Raw genomic sequence first — 5,147 nt, 5'->3', positions numbered from 1 at the left:
GCAGGAGACCGCTGGATATAGAGCAGAGCAAGAGAGAGGGCAGCTTGGAAGGCATGGCTCCCTCTGTCACCCCAGCTTCCTCATCACAGCTGTGAAAACTGACAGCAGGGAGGAGGAAGTCCCACCCCCCCAGAATCAGCCAGAATTGACCATTGGTCAGACAGCTCTCAGCAGACTGAAAGCCAGGACTCTCATTCACCTGAATCTCAGACAGTGACAGTAGAGAGGTGGGACCATGTCTAAAGAACAACTGTTGATACAGAGTAGCTCTGCAGCTGAAAGTTGCTGGCGTTATTGACAGAAAGTGTCTGCAGAGCAGCGTGTGTCTGATCTTTAAAGAAGGCGGTGCCTGTGACAGGATGTATCCAAACACCAGCTACTGGAAAAATGTCACTCTGATGCCGAAAAACACTAGCGTTATCGACAGAAAATGTCTAAAGACCAACATGCCTTTGAAGTTGAAAGAAGGTGGTGGAGACTACAGAATATGTTGAGAGAACAGTTATCAACAAGTACTACCAATGCCGGTAGGAACTGTCTTCTCAGTGAAAATGGAGTACATGAGGATGCAATCCTTGAACATAGTTGTGGTGGAATGACTGTTTGATGTGAATTTTGCCTATCACTAAATTTCTCAGATGAAAAACCATTTGATGGGAAATTTACTCGATGTTGTAGCAAAGGGAAAGTCTGTCCAAATGATATACATTTTCTAGATTACCTGACGTATGTAAAAAGATTAATGACAAACGAAGATTTTTTTTCTTTTTTTTTTTTGCTTAAAGTATTACAAAGGGTATTACATATGTCTCCTTTATCAGATATGACGTTGGCAAATATGTTTTCCCACGCAGTGGGTTTTCTTGTTGTTTTGTTGATGGTTTCTTTTGCTGTGCAGAAGCTTTTTATTTTGATGTAGTCCCATTTGTTCATTTTCTCTTTAGTTTCAACTGCCCTAGGAGCTGTATCAGTGAAGAAATTGCTTTGGCATATGTCTGAGATTTTGTTGCCTTTGGATTCTTCTAGAATTTTTATGGTTTCCTGTCGTACATTTAAGTCCTTTATCCATTTTGAGTTTATTTTTGTGTATGGTGTAAGTTGGTGGTCTAGTTTCATTTTCTTGCATATATCTGTCCAATTTTCCCAACACCATTTATTGAAGAGACTATCTTGGCTCCATTGTATGTTCTTGCCTCCTTTGTCAAATATTAATTGAGCATATTGGTTCGGGCCGATTTCTGGGTTCTCTATTCTATTCCATTGATCTATATGTCTGTTCTTGTGCCAGTACCAGGCAGTTTTGAGAACAGTGGCTTTGTAATACATCTTGATATCTGGTATTGAGATCCCACCTATTTTCTTCTTTCTCAGGATTGCTGCAGCTATTCGGGGTCTTTTTTTATTCCAGATGAATTTTTGGAGAGTTCGTTCTAGATCTGTGAAGTATGCCGTTGGTATTTTAATGGGAAGTGCGTTGAATTTATAGATTGCTTTGGGTAGTATGGACATTTTAATGATGTTGATTCTACCAATCCATGAACACGGTATGTTCTTCCATCTGTTTATGTCTTCCTCTATCTCTTTTTTCAATGTCCTGTAGTTTTCTGAGTAGAGGTCTTTTACCTCTTTAGTTAAGTTTATTCCTAGGTATCTTAATTTTTTTGGTGCGATGGTAAATGGGATTGTTTTTATAATCTCTCTTTCTGAAAGTTCACTATTGGTGTATAGAAATGCCTCAGATTTCTTGGGGTTAATTTTGTATCCTGCTACATTGCCAAATTCATGTATTAAGTCTAGTAGTTTTTTGATGGAGTCTCTAGGGTTTTGTATGTATAATATCATGTCGTCTGCAAATAAGGACAGTTTTACTTCCTCTTTTCCAATTTGGATGCCTTTTATTTCTTCTTCTTGTCTAATTGCAATGGCTAATACTTCCAGGACTATGTTAAAGAGGAGTGGCGAGAGTGGGCATCCCTGTCTTGTTCCTGTTTTTAGGGGAAATGGTGTTAGTTTTTGTCCATTGAGTATGATGTTGGCTGTGGGCCTGTCATATATAGCTTTTATTGTGTTGAGGTATGATCCCTCTATTCCTATCTTGCTGAGAGTTTTTATCAAGAAAGGGTGTTGGATTTTGTCAAATGCTTTTTCCACATCAATTGATATGATTATGTGTTTTTTTTCTCTTAATTTGTTTACGTGATGTATCAAGTTTATTGATTTGCGGATATTGTACCATCGTTGCATCCCTGGGATAAATCCTACTTGGTCTTGATGTTTGATCTTTCTGATGTACTGCTGGATCCGATTTGCTAAGATTTTGTTGAGGATTTTGGCATCTATGTTCATGAGGGATATTGGCCTGTAATTCTCTTTCATTGTGTTGTCTTTACCTGGTTTTGGTATTAGGGTGATGCTGGCTTCATAGAATGAGCTTGGAAGTGTTCCTTCCTCCTGAATTTTTTGTAGTAGTCTGAGGAGGATAGGTTTTAGTTCTTCCTTGAAAGTTTGGTAAAACTCCCCTGAGAAGCCATCTGGTCCTGGGCTTTTGTTTGCTGGGAGCTTTTTGATGACTGCTTCAATTTCTTCCATAGTTATTGGCCTATTGAGATTTTTAGATTCTTCCTGATTGAGTTTTGGAATGTTGTATTTTCCTAGGAATTTGTCCATTTCCTCCAGGTTGTCTAGTTTGTTGGAGTAGAGCTGTCCATAGTATTGTTTAACAATCATTTGTATTTCTGTGGGGTCTGTTGTTATTTCGCCTCTATCGTTTCTGATTTGGTTTATTTGGGTCCTCTCTCTTTGCTTCTTGGTGAGCCTGGCTAGAGGTTTGTCGATCTTGTTTATCCTTTCAAAGAACCAGCTCTTGGTTTCATTGATTTTCTGTATTGTTTTTTTGGTCTCTATGTCATTTATTTCTGCTCTAATCTTTATTATCTCCTTCCTTCTGCTCACTCTGGGGTTTTCTTGTTGCTCTCTTTCTAATTCTTTGAGTTGTAGAGTTAGATGATTTACTACCATTTTTTCTTGTTTTTTGAGATAGGCCTGTAGAGCTATAAACTTCCCTCTCAGGACTGCTTTCATTGTGTCCCATAGGTTTTGGATTGTTGTGTTTTCATTGTCATTAGTTTCCAGGATGTTTTTAATTTCTTCTTTGATGTCATTGGTAACCCAATCAATATTTAATAACATGCTATTCAGCTTCCAAGTGTTTGAGTATTTTGGGTTGTTTTTATTGTAGTTTATTTCTAACATTATGCCATCGTGGTCTGAGAAGAAGCTTTTTATGATTTCAATCTTCTTGAATTTGTGGAGACTTTGCTTGTGACCCAATATGTGGTCTATTTTTGAATATGTCCCATGAGCACCTGAGAGGAATGTATATTCCATGGCTTTGGGGTGAAGTGTTCTGAAGATGTCAATTAAGTCCATCTGATCTAGTGAGTCATTTAGGATTGCTGTTTCTTTGCTGATTGTTTGTCTAGCGGGCTTATCCAGTGGTGTCAGTGGTGTATTAAAGTCCCCTACTATGATTGTATTGTTGTCGATCTCTCCTTTGATATCTTCCAGGAGTTTTTTTATGTATTTGGGTGCTCCTGCATTGGGTGCATATATGTTTACCAGGGTTATATCTTCTTGTTGTATTGATCCCTTTAGTATTATGAAGTGGCCTTCCTTATCTCTGGTTATGGCCTTCACTTTGAGGTCTATTTTGTCTGATATAAGTATTGCTACCCCAGCTTTCTTTTCCTTTCCATTTGCGTGAAAGATATTTTTCCATCCCTTCACTTTCAGTCTGTGTGAGTCCCTTCTAATGAGGTGGGTCTCTTGTAGACAGCAGATGTATGGGTCATGTTTTTTTATCCATTCAGCCACTCGATGTCTTTTGATTGGACCATTTAGTCCATTTACGTTTAAAGTTATTATTGAAAGGTACTTGTTTGTAGCCATTTCTTTTTTTGTGTGGCTGTTTTCTTTCTGGGCTTTTTATTTCTTCTTTTTACACCAGTCCCTTTAGCATTTCTTGCATTGCTGGCTTGGTGGTGATGAACTCCCTTAGCCTTTTTTTGTCTGTGAAGCTTCTTATTTCCCCTTCAATTTTGAATGATAGCCTTGCTGGATAGAGTATTCTTGGGTTCAGTCCTTTGCTTTGCATCACTTTGTAAATTTCCGTCCATTCTTTTCTTGCCTGATGTGTTTCTGTTGAGAAATCATTTGATAATCTAATGGGAGATCCCTTGTATGTAACTTTCCGTCTCTCTCTTGCAGCCTTTAAGATTCTCTCTTTGTCCTGAACATTTGCCATGGTAATTATGATGTGTCTTGGTGTGGGTCTTTTCGGGTTCACCTTGTTTGGGACTCTCTGTGCTTGTGTGACTTTTTTCTTCCCCACTTCAGGGAAGTTTTCTGATATTATTTCTTCGAGTAGGTTTTCTAATCCTTGTTCATCTTTCTGTTGTTCTGGCACCCCTATTATTCGTATGTTGTTTCGTTTCATGTTGTCCCAAAGCTCCCTTAGGCTCTCCTCCTGTCTTTTAATTTTTTTCTCCAATTGCAGTACAGTTTGGGTGTGTTTTGCTTCCTTGTCTTCTAATTCACTAATTTGGTCCTCCGCTTCTCCTAGTCTACTGTTGATACTTTCAATGGTGTTTTTTATTGCAGCTATATCACTCTTCATTTCTTCTTGCTTCTTGCATAAGTTATTGATTTTTTTTCATCTGTTTCTTCTTGCTTCTTCCATAGGTAGTTGATTTTTTCATCTGTTTCTTCTTGCTTCTTGCATACATTGTTGATTTTTTCCTCCATCCAGTTTATGCACTCTAGGACCCTTATTCTGAATTCTTTTTCTGTCATGTTGCAAGCCTCTGTATCACTTAGCTGCTTTTCTTGCGAGTCATCCTTTTCTTCCTTTGGGGGTTTCTTTGTCTACCCATATTTGATCTCATTGACATATCTAGACGTTGAGTCGTTCAGTGGCTGCTCCCTGGGTCGCAGTGGCTCCTTGGGCTGTGGGTGCTCCTCGGGCGGTTGCGGTAGCAGCTGCTCCTCATTTGGCAGGAGCTCCTCTAGTGGGTGCTCTTCACAGCTGTGGTGGCTCTTCTGGCTGGTGGGGGGAGGCTTCACATACCGCTGCTGTTCCTCAGACAGAG

This window comes from Myotis brandtii, unplaced genomic scaffold (genome assembly GCF_000412655.1).
Source record: "Myotis brandtii unplaced genomic scaffold, ASM41265v1 scaffold514, whole genome shotgun sequence".
NCBI lineage: Eukaryota > Metazoa > Chordata > Mammalia > Chiroptera > Vespertilionidae > Myotis > Myotis brandtii.
Note: the sequence above shows the minus strand (reverse complement) of the source record.